The sequence below is a fragment of the Tursiops truncatus genome, chromosome 2, assembly GCF_011762595.2.
Source record: "Tursiops truncatus isolate mTurTru1 chromosome 2, mTurTru1.mat.Y, whole genome shotgun sequence".
Classification (NCBI taxonomy): Eukaryota; Metazoa; Chordata; class Mammalia; order Artiodactyla; family Delphinidae; genus Tursiops; species Tursiops truncatus.
Window position 1 is genome coordinate 112,514,038 of NC_047035.1, and position 12,106 is coordinate 112,526,143.

Genomic DNA, 12,106 nt, shown 5'->3' on the forward strand with positions numbered 1-12,106 from the left:
CGGAGACTGTGGTGCCTGGTGTACACAGCTGGGCCCAGGGGAGAGGGCACTGTCTAGCTGAGAAGTGCTGGGGCAGCAGAGAAGGGATGACCTACAGACACCAGGTGATGACTAGCTAGAATTGTCTGTGAACACATGTGAGACCTCTCCCCCTAGAGAGTTCCCACAGATACTTGGGGAGTCTTTGGGGGGGTGGGTGTGAGGATCATGTATTAATGGCATTAGTGGGCAAGAAGGGACAGGTGGCAGGAGATTCAGAAGATTGGCCTTTCCTTCATTATCATCCCCTTTGCAGAAGGAACTTAGTGCCCAGTCAGAGTGACTTCTAATCTGTAGCCCAAACCAAGCATGCACTCCAAGGAGCCCTGAGGCATGGGCACTGGCATGGGGCAGGGGTGTTGAGAGAGAAGGACGGACCCTGGGGTTCTGGAGGTGGGGAAGGTGTGCGTCATTTCCTTTGCCCAGTTTGGAAGGTCTAGCACATCCTGGCCCCTGCCCACTTTCCCACCCTTATCTCAGGTCACCCTGGCCCTAGGTCTCTGCTCCAACCATGTGGAACTTCTCTCAGTTGATTCCAAGGCACCAACACACTCTTTAGCTTCTGGTGCTTGAAGTACTAATTCTCCCCCCTTTTACAGGCCAACCCCTACTAATCTGTCAGTCAAAATGTCACTCACTCAGGTGGACCTTTCTGGAGTCACCAGTTTAGTGTCTAGGGCATTCAATGCAGCCCATAGACTCAGATGTGGAGAAAATGTAGCTCTTTGGGGTGATGGAAATTGAATCTCAGTTTTAGTTTGCACTCTTCCCATAGAAGACTTTTCGATCAAAATTCCACACTGTCATCTGGTCACCAGTCATCTGTTTTCCCAGGAATCTATCTACCAAAATGTCTATATCATCAGTCAGGGGTTCTCTTGGCTGCCTCAATGCCAAGCTTGCTGCTTCAAGGCCAAGACTGGAGCGTGGGGAACTTTGCTGGGTTCGCCATGATACTGTGGGCCTAGAATCAACACCACTGACACACAACCATTTTCCTCCTTTTTCTCTTGCTTCCATTCTAGAGGAATCATTTTCTGCTTCCCGGAGAAGTTACTCCCATCTCAAACCTTATTCTGCTCAATGGTTGCTAACTTCTTTCCCAAAACTTTTTATTATTTTCATAGATACAGAAAGGTTGAAAGAATAATTAAATGATCATCCTTATAAATTCTACTGGATTCAAAGATTGTTAATATTTTGCCATCATTGCTTCCTCACCTCTAAGTACTCCAGACTGTGTCTTCTAAAAATAAAGGCATACGCCTACATAACCACAACACCATGGTCACACCTAACAAAATTATCAGTATTTCCACAAAATCATCTAAAATCTAATTCATATTCGATTCCCCCCAAATGTTCCATTCCAATGATTTTTTATGCTTAAAAACAAAAACCAGTATCCAATTGAGTCACACATTGCATTTTCTCTTTATACCCTTCTAGAATATAGTTTTAATCTAGAATACTTTCTCTGCCTTTCTATGTTGTTGCTGTTGTTGCTTCATGAAGTTGACTTTTTTGAAGGATTCACGTCAGTTAACCTGAAAGACTAAGGCTTTTGTAAACAAAAGTCAAAGAACTCCGCTCCAAACTTTCCCTAAGGCAAGAAGTGAAACCAACCGTCCTGGTTTGCTCAGGATTGAGGGTTTTCTCTGACCATGGAATTTTGTGCCAAACCAAGAAAGTCCTGGACAACCCAGGATGAGCTGATCACCCTAGAGGCAAGGAGGCTCAGAATTGCATATATGTTTTAATGGTTGCAAGGTGCAGGATAAAACCCTAAACATAATAATAACCCAATGTTATGCAGCCACAGTTGATTGATAAAGGGTTTCATAAGCACCCTATGGTTATACTTTTACAACACTCATCATTTTTTGACTCTGTTTCATGTCTAATTTTTCAGTAGATAGTAAACTCCACGAAGGCAGGGACATGTATGTCTTTCTCATTACTCTAATCTCATTGTATCCCCAGATGCTCCAGCAGCTCCATTTCTCAGCTCCTGATACATAACAAGTGTTTATTAACTATTTGTTGAATGAAGAAATAATTTAATGATGCCAAGGTACTTCGCAATTGAATATATAAAGTAGAATTTAGCATATATTTTATGAATGCCCAGCGAAGACAACTTGAAACAGTAAGACTGCAGCCCTGGTTGGTAATCTCCATACCCCTAATCACCTAATAGTGTCAGGTTATGTTGCCTGGTGGCAACATAATAGTGTCAGGTTATGTTGCCTTAACAAGCATCCTGTGCAATTCCGGGTAAGACTCTGGAAGTTTACATAATCTTCAACGTCAGATTCAGACCTTAGCTTCTAAGTCCTCAGAGGCTTCATGCAGTGAGGGTACAGATAAAAGTAGGGGGTATCTGGGAATCTGGAGATACTTAACCCAATAATAAGCAGCACTGGCCCAAGTACTAGGGTCCTAAGGAAAAATCAGTTACACTGCAAGACAATTAAGTTAATTCAAGTAGAAATTAAAATAATAGTTCTACTCAGTCTTTGTCCCTTTCTCCAGAGTTGAACCCCTCAGGACCATTAAATGATTGGTCTCTGAGAGACCAAGAAGGAGGGGTTAGGGTTGGGAGGGCAGTTGAAATATGGTATGATTCTGGACCTGAACTTCTGGTGGACTTAAGGTCACGTCTGGCCTTTGGGAGTCTTCTGGCCTGGAGATTTGGTGACAGACTTGAAGTAGCACTGGATGAGTTGGAGGCTGATCTGAAGTAGAATCTTGAAGGCCCAGCGCCCTTGGACTGGCAAGTCCAAATGGAAGACACCACAGCTCAACGCATGCTCTCTCACTCCTTTCTCCCTCTCGAGAGGAAGGTCTGGTTGGGACCCAGGCTAACTCATAAAGGGATGACTTAGTGGCAAGAATTCTTAGTTTAGATGCTCACCAGAGAAAGAGGTGTGAGGGATGCTATGAAGTATCGACTAAAGACTGATAGACAAGAGTACTTAGAACAGAACTTCCTAACTGTGAAGGAATTTAGAAGTGCGTGATGAGATTTGTATTTTTAAGCACCAGCAGAGTACTTTTCATGTGTCCCTCACACTAAAGTGGGGGACAGAAGTACTGAGAAGACACCAAAGCACAGTGAAGGAGATAAAGAGAATGGCCATTTAAGGAGCAAATACTGTGTACTGTGCACATGACCTCGCTTACTCCTGGTAGCAATCCCAAGGAGGTGCTTCTCAGGGAAACAGGTTTAGCAAAATTAAGTGACTTTCTAAAGGTTACATGGCTGCGATGTGGCAGATGTAAAGAGTTATACCTGTACTGCCTGACTTCAAATCTACACCTTCCCCACTGTACTACCCTGCATTCTTCTGGAGATGCAATGGGACTAAGGCCTAAACAGTCTTAGAAATGGGGGAATTATTAAATCTGGGTGAAGAACACTCCCTACTGGGTATGCATCCAAACACGTGTAATAATGAGTTATTACACTGTTATAGCTTACATTTCAAGGTGAACATTTTTCTATATCCTTTAGCCCAAATGTGACACTGGAGGGAAGTTTTAAGCTAACTTACCCCAGATGCCATATTCTATTTGAAGGGCGCTGGAAAGACTCCCCCCCCCCCCCCAACTTTCTCTACCACTCTTACCACACTGCCTGAAATCTTGGCATGCATTGTTTTTTTGTTTTTTTTTTGTTTTTTTTTCCCTGCGGTACTGGGCCTCTCACTGCTGTGGCCTCTCCCGTTGCGGAGCACAGGCTCCGGACATGCAGCCCCAGCGGCCATGGCCCACAGGCCCAGCTGCTCCGCGGCATGTGGGATCCTCCCGGACTGGGGCACGAACCCGTGTACCCTGCATTGGCAGCCGGACTCTCAATGCCTGCGCCACCAGGGAAGCCCCCGGCATGCATTGTTTTGAGATGAATACTGGGGTCATGGTGCTCAAAGACATTCTAAATGAACTAGTCTGATCCATAGGTCATAGCGCAAGGTGCTCCGTATTCCTCCTCTCTGTCACCTCTATTCTGATATGTTCCAGATGCTCCAGCAGCTCCATTTCTCAGTATTAGCTGTGAACTTGAGAGCACTGTGTTCTCTCTTCTCTTTGGTGTGATTGTCCTTCGCCCTTGGGGGAGGGGGAAGGGTGCTCATAGCCTGGAGGGTGGCCAGATTATTCCATTTTGCAATCTCCAGCCACAGCTGCTAGAGAAAACTTATATTGTGTTTTCATTCAGTGGGGAAAACATGTTTTGTTTTGCACTCTTGCGTAACCATGAAACATCGGGGGTAACTTAGCTAAAAACTTCCCTCCAGTGTCATGTTTGGGCTAAATGATATGGAAAAATGTTCATCTTGGACTGTAAGCTATAACAGTGTAATAAGGTGACTGGACCTGAATAGACACGTGACCCAAGGTGAACCTATCAGAGGCTCCAACTCAAAACTGGACTACCAAACCCAGAAACTGTGGTTAGGTAGCTGAGGGATATATATATATGTTAACTTAGGACTGGTGACCATCTCAGGCTGTGTGCAGGTAGAAGAGGCTGGTGCAGATCTGTAGCTCTACTGGTTATTACCATCTACAAGTTCAGAAGCTAAGCAGCACATGCACGCACACACAAATCCTCTTTAAAAAGCATGGGTGGGGAAAAGTTGTAAATATTAAACTGTAACACTTTTGTCCCTGTTACATTTCCAACAATCTCCCTTTTTTGCCTTGAGCTAATCAGACAGGGTCTTAAATTAACAGGTGACTTTTGTTTATTCATGCGTATTTGTTTTTCTTAATCTCCCACACTCAATGTATTGTTGCTTTTATTAACAGGAAACTAATATTAAAAGTAAAACACTGAGCTGCAGCTGGAAAAAAAATTATTTACTGGAATGTTTCCTAGTTGAGTACTCGCCCTCACCCCCAAACCTTCCTATTTTTGACATGCTGAGCTTCAGAAACTGAGAGGTTTTCTTTGGTTTCTTTCACTTTGGTTCAAAATCCAGGGGACAGTTTAAGTTTGGAATGTGTCCATGCAAAATTCTTGTCCTGTGCAGAGCGAAGCCCTGTCATTTCCCCCAGGATTCCAACAGCAAAGAGTGATGCTGAATCAAAGATGCAGAGTATGGTTTCCCCCGTTGATTTATAGACTCAAAGAATGGAAGCGGTGAGTCATCGGCAAATTGAATTGGGAGGCATTGTTGCAGAGCAGCCCCCACTTTGTCATAAAAATCCTGCTTCAATATCACCCTAGCTCCACTGTGGTTTTTCATTTCTAGAAATATGAGTGAATGCCATATAGTTAGTTACCGCATTTTCATGACACGTCAGATTCATGTGAAGTTGCCTCAACCCCAAAGGGTAAAACAGTTCAGGACAGAACTATTTGGAATAAGCCTATTAGGTAATTCTTATCCCTCTCAAGGTCATCATATCCTCTTCCCCACTGGAAATCAAATTCTAACTAAAACATGATTGGAATTGGTTTTAAGAATTTTTAGATATGCCATAAAGTCTTTAAGGGGAGGACTACTTCTGTCATGTTTGATTTTATCCTCAGTTTGTTGTAATGAGTGAAAAAACATTCATATAGTGCTAGGAGATGAACCTAGGGGATGAGTACTCAGAAGTAACTTCCTGAGTGGTCCGGTTTGGGGATCTAGAATTGTGGTTTAGAAGCCTGGGAAGATGCTGGGGATCAAGTTGTGATACAATTTAGGGTTTCCCAAAGTGTGTGTATTCTACAAGGATGAGAAAATTTTCAAGAAGGAGAAAATTATTGCCACTTTAACAAAAGAGGAAATTCAGACAAGAGGAGTTCCATAAGCAGAATCCAAGAAAGATGTTGTGTCCATGAGGAGAGTAATTCTGATCTGAAACCATGGAGTGGATCTATGCCTAGAGAGAAAGGGGACCTTATTTCCCAAGAGATTCCAAGGCCTGAGAGAGAAACAACTCTTAACGATGGATTGCCAAGCAGAGGTAACCTAAGTCTAAACCTGCAGTTGACCCAATTTTAATACCAGTTGTACTCCGCTATTCCCTCACTGAGGTTAAACATCACATACAGTCAAAATAGCTAACTAAACCTATGATGATAGAAGAATAGAAGGATGAGGGTTAAGATGAGGAGGAAGAAGAAAATACGGATAGCCTTTTCCTTAGGGAACCTTTACCAGGATATATACATCAGGTGGTGTTTGTTGTCTAACATGCTACGCCACAATATAATGACTTAAAAACACAACCAATAATTTAGCTCACAATTCCACGGGTTGGCTGCGAAGTTCTTCTGTTTGGACAGTCTTGACTGATTCTACTGGACTTACTCAAGCTTCTCCAGTCAGCTGGCACGTTGGCAGTGGCTGGATGATCTAGGGTGGCCTCACTCAGGTGTCTGGCGTTTACAAGGCTCTTGGTAAGGGTCTGGTTTCTTCCGCACGTGGCCTCTCACCCTTGAGCAGGCTTGCCTGGGCTCATTCACACAGTAATGTTGAGGTTCCAAGCGCAGCAAGAGGACACGCCCAATACTCAAGGGCTTTCAAAGCCTCAGCTTGCAACACTTTTGCTAATGTCCCCTGGTGAAAGCGAGGCATACCGTCAAGCCAGATTCAAGGAGTGGACAAATACATTTTACCTCTTGATGAGAGTAGAAGAATTTATGGTCACTTAAAAAATCTACCACAACTAGAGAGTTGGGTTGGTAAAGAAATAAACCAATCAGCCCTTAGAACTTACAGAGAAAGTGTTGGGACATCAAGGAAAGAGTTATTGGGTATAGAAAATTTTCCATTTCCTGGGTGGTGTTAGCAAAACAGTACCTGAATGTCATTTAGTCCAACTAGGGAACACTCTGTTTAGGGATTACCCTGGGTTATGTCATCACAGAGCCCAACATAACTTTTGCGGCTCTGAATAGAACTACAAAACACCACCTTAGAACAGTCCTGGAGGTGTCCTAGATGTCTGTGATCTGTTCTGAAACTAACGAGTCAGGGACAACCTCCTTGGAATATCTGAAGACCCATCCCTACTCATTCAGGTGCGAAAGAGGACCTACTATTTCTTTTCAAGGGCAGGGATTAAGATCTAGGAGGTGCAAAGGGTAGATGGGTGAGTAGTAGTGATAGGGTAGGTTAGTCGTTTGAATGGAATCAGGAAAAGAAAGGATATGAATGGCAAGCCTGCTCCCGGAAGGAAGCAATCAAAAATTTTTTTTTTCAAAATTAATAATAAGTTGGAGCTTATGACCTAGAGGAAAGGTGAGGGAACGTTTAAAGGACAGGTGCAAGAAATCTGATAGTCTCTTGAAGCAACTGAATTTTTTTTAAGATGATGAGTTAGGTAAGATTCTAATCTCGGCTCTGCCACTAACTAGTTAGTTATATGACCGTGGACAAATCACCTTATTTGGTTTTCTCATTGACAAAATGAGCGATTTTGGCTGGATAATTTTTCCAAAGTTCTTTCCAGCTCTAACATCTTCATGGAAGCTAGACAAAGGATTGACATATATGTCAAGGAAATGAGGCTGTGTCGGGGGAATCCGCTTCAAAGAGCATTGGAACAGGTATTGAGGAAGATCTGAGACCTCTAGAGTTTTAAAAACAGGATAGATCCCTATCATTCGTTCAACAAATATTAACTGAGGATCTACTATATGCCAGACAGAGCAGTCAGTGAATGACACCACCCACCCCTGTGGAGCTTACAGAATCACTTGGGCTTGATCAAATTATTTAAGAGAAAAAGTAGGATTTGTAAACACATCCAGCTTCATTATTCAATCATTTCTGATGAAGAATGGGATGGGGTTTGCCAGAAAATGGGGAGACTGGATTGCTGAGGCAATTGCAGGCAGGGATTACATCAGATAACTACTCTGATCCTTAATTTCTTCATCTGCAAAATAGAAAGGGCAGACTGGATCATCCCTAAGGTCTCATTCAGCTCCAAAATTCTGATTTGGCTGCCCAGCCATTCTTAGGTGCTTTAGCTCAGCAACCCCACCTAGTGTCACTGTGTGGAGTTAGTAGAAAACCTCCAATAGTCCTATTGACTGATGAGAGGCCACAAAAGAGACTGGACATAACTGAAGACGGGCTTGAGAATCAAGATGTAAGAGTAGAGGGTTGATGGTGATTACAAGTCATTGCCTATGACTGGGGCAGGGAGGACACTACCTGCAAAGGGGCAGAAGGAAGTGTTTGTGGGCTATGCAAGTGTTATATATCCTGATGTGATGAAAGTTACATTGGTACACACAGCTGTAGTTGTGTAAATCATACCTTTGTAAAGTTGACGAAAGAAAAAGGCAATACGGCTAATTACCAAATGACTAACACAAGCAATAAATTCTGTAGTTTTTTAAGGTAGGCTTCCCAGAATAGGCACAATAGGAATGGCCCTTGAGGAGAAATAGGATATAGATATGCTATATTTTTTGCATCCAGGCTGCTGCCATCTCCCTAGAATTTTTTCTCCTACTTTCTCAATGTCACTGCTTCATTATTCTTGGCATAGAAAGGGAAGAGGCAATCGTCAAACGCGAGTTGGGTTGTTTGTTTGTTTTTGTTTTGCCAATTATCTGAAGAGCTAATTCCTGAATGCTCAGAAGTTGTTAATTCGATTAATAGATAATGCAGGCTTGTAAAATTTTCTTGGTCTCTCCTGCTTCTTGTTTTGGAGCAATACTGCCAGGTAAGTAATGAAGACATTGTGCCACAAGAGTGTTACAAGTTCTCCTTGAGGGATTCTACATCATGGCTTCAACTATCACTTTTATGTAAATGCCTCCCCAGGCTACATCTCCCTGCCTGACCACTCTAATTGCCTAAGAAACGCATCTGCTTTCCCCTTCCATTATCTTCTCAAACTCAACATTCAGTATTCATTTAGCAAATACAAGCATGCCAAACACCTATGCAAACCCCTTAGACCTTTAGAACAGTGCTTGGCACGTGGGAATACTAACGAAAGACAATCCTCACTTTCAAGTTTTATAGAGTCTAGTGGAGGGGGGAGAGCGGTAAACAGGGAGCAACGACTGATTTTCTTTTCTTTCTAGTTTTTTCTCTTTTCCAGAATTTCACACAAATGGAAACACTGAGTATGTACTCTTTTTTTGAGTCTGGGTTTTTTTCTCTCAGAATGTTTTCAAAATTCATCCATGGTGTTACATATATGTTTGTTCTCTTTTATTGCTGAGAGAATTTCATTGTTTGGATATACTACAATTTGTTTATCCATTTACTTGTTGATGAACATTTGGGTTGTTTTCAGGTTTTGACTCTTAAGAACATTTGTGTAAAAGTCTTTGGGTAGACATATATTTTATTTTCTCTTGGATATATACCTAGGAATGGAATTGCGTGGTTGAATGATTTGGGTGTCACCTTTATGAAAGTTGGCCAAACTGTTTTCCAAGGTGGTTGTGACATTTTATGTTCCCATTGGCCATGCATGAGAGTTCCAGTTGCTCTTTCTCTCTCCAACACTTGGTTATTATTCTAAATCCTCTGCACTTCCCTATCCTTTGCAAGTGGTATGGATTTTTTTTTTTTTGCTGCACCGCATGGCTTGAAGGATCTTAGTTTCTGACCAGGAATTGAACCCGGGCCCCCTGCAGTGGAAGCGTAGTCCTAACCACTGGACTGCCAGGGAAGTCCCATGTACGTTGTATGGATTTTTAAAACTTCACTTTCCAATTATTTATTACCAGTATATAGAAATACAGTTGATTTTTGTACTTTGACTTTATTAACTCAGTTATTGGTTCTAGTAGCTTTCCTGTAGATCCCACAGGCATTTCTATGTATATGATCATGTTATCTGTAGAAAAAAAAGATTTGTATCTTCCTTTTAAACTGTGTGTTTTCTTTTTCTTTTTGCCTTTATTGCACTAATTAGGATCTTCAGCACAACGTTGAATAGGAATATTGAAGAATGGATACCCTTGCCTTTTTCCTGATTTTATGGATAAAGCTTTCAGCCCTTGAACATTACCTGTGATGTTATAGGTATATACTTCACGGCTGCCATTCATCAGATTGAGAAAATAAATTCTCTCCTATTCTTAGTTTACTAAGAGTTTCTTTTTATCATGAATGGATATTGATTTTTGTCAAATGTTCTTTCTAAATCTAATGAGATGATCATATGATCTGTACCCTTTATTCTCTCTTAATGTGGTGAATTACACTGATTGATTTTTTAAGGTAAAGCTAACCTTGCATTGTTGAGCTAAACTATACTTGGACGTGATGTATTATTCTTATAATATATTGCAGAATAGGTTTGCTAAAGGTTTGTTAAAGATATTTGCATCTATGTTCAACAAGGGATGTTGGTTTGTAATTTCTTTTCTTATAATGTTTTTGGCCAGTTCTGGTAATAGAGTGATCCTGAATTCATAACATGAAATGAAAAGTGTTCCCTAGTCCATTTATCTTGAGAGAGCTGTGTAACATTGGCATATTTTCTTGTGTTTGATAGAATTTCTAAGTGAAGTCATCTGGGCCTATAATTTTCTTTGCGAAAGAATTATAATTCAATTTCTTTAATAGCTATAGAGCTATTCAGATTTTCTGTTTCTTCTTGTGTCCGTTTTGATAGCTTGTCTCTTTTCAGTTCTAGAACTTCCATCTGATTCTTTTTTTATAGCTTCTTTTTCCCTGCTGAGATTCCCCAACTCTTCATTCAGTACTGCTATATCTTCCTCCTTGAACATATTTATAATAGCTCCTTTAAAGTTTTTGCCTGGTAATCACAACTTCTGGTTATCATGGGGTTGGTTTCTTTTGATTCCTTTTTGTCTTTATTATGAGTCACACTTTCCAGTTTCTCCACATGACAACTAATTTTTAATTTTGCACTGGATATTCTGGATGATAAATTGTTATCTTCTTCCAAAGCATGATGGATTTTGTTCTAATGGCCAGTTAACTTGGCTGGACCCAAACTCCTGTTGCCACTGTGATGGATAGCAGCTAAGCTAAGGCTTCCAACTGCTGCTTTCTGCTGGGCCCCTTGAGGTCTCTCCACAAAACATATGTGTGTTTCAGTGATTAGTCAAGGATTTGGGTGGAGTTTGAAGCAGATTTTGGTTCCCCTCCCCGGTGGTTTCTCCTTTGCCATGACTTGCCCCATCACTTTTCATTCTGATAGCCCTTAATTTTCACCTTTGACTCCTCAAGCTAGTAAGACTGCAGCTTTCTGCTTGACTTCTACTGCCCGTCACAGCATGGAATGGGGAGTGTACTCAGGTGGAAAGGCGCATAGAGGACATCTCACCTACTGCAGTTCAACTCTTTCAAGGTTGACTTCATGGTCCTACCTTCTTTTGATGCTCCCCAGTCTCTCCAAAGTTGTCTGGTATATTTTTCCCCAGAATGTATACGTGTAATCCATGGGAGGATTAATCTGATACAAGCTTCTTTGCTACTAACAGAGTAGGAACTGCTCTACTTGTTTTCATGAAGAAATTTGGGGAGATTAAAAAAAAATCGACACCATTCACCACTATCATCTTTCCAGAATTCCCATAGAGGAATACTTTTGACTGACCAAACTTTATATTCACATGCTCTTGAAATATCTCTCTTCTCTCACGTAAGTCTAATGGTTTTATGTGTGTATCCAATTAAGCTTTTTAAGAATAAGAAATAAATACTGGCAGATTAGCCAGCCAAGTAATACATTTAAAAAAGAATTTAAGACCAGAATAAGATTAAAAAAATGTTTGACTGTGACCTCAAATGTCTCACATGGTATGGTCCTACACATCACTCCAATCTCATGTCTTATCATTCTCTGCCTAGTTCATTATCTCCAGCTACACCTAGCCTTCTTGCTATTCCTCAAATACCAGAGCACATGCTGTCCCTATCATCTGGAACGCTCTTCCCTGTGATCATTACATGGTTGCTCTTTCTGATCATTCATGTCTCTGATCATATATCATATCTTCAGAGAGGCCTTTTTATTTATTTATTTTGTGGTACGCGGGCCTCTCACCGTTGTGGCCTCTCCCGTTGCGGAGCACAGGCTCCGGACGCGCAGGCGCAGCGGCCATGACTCACGGGCCCAG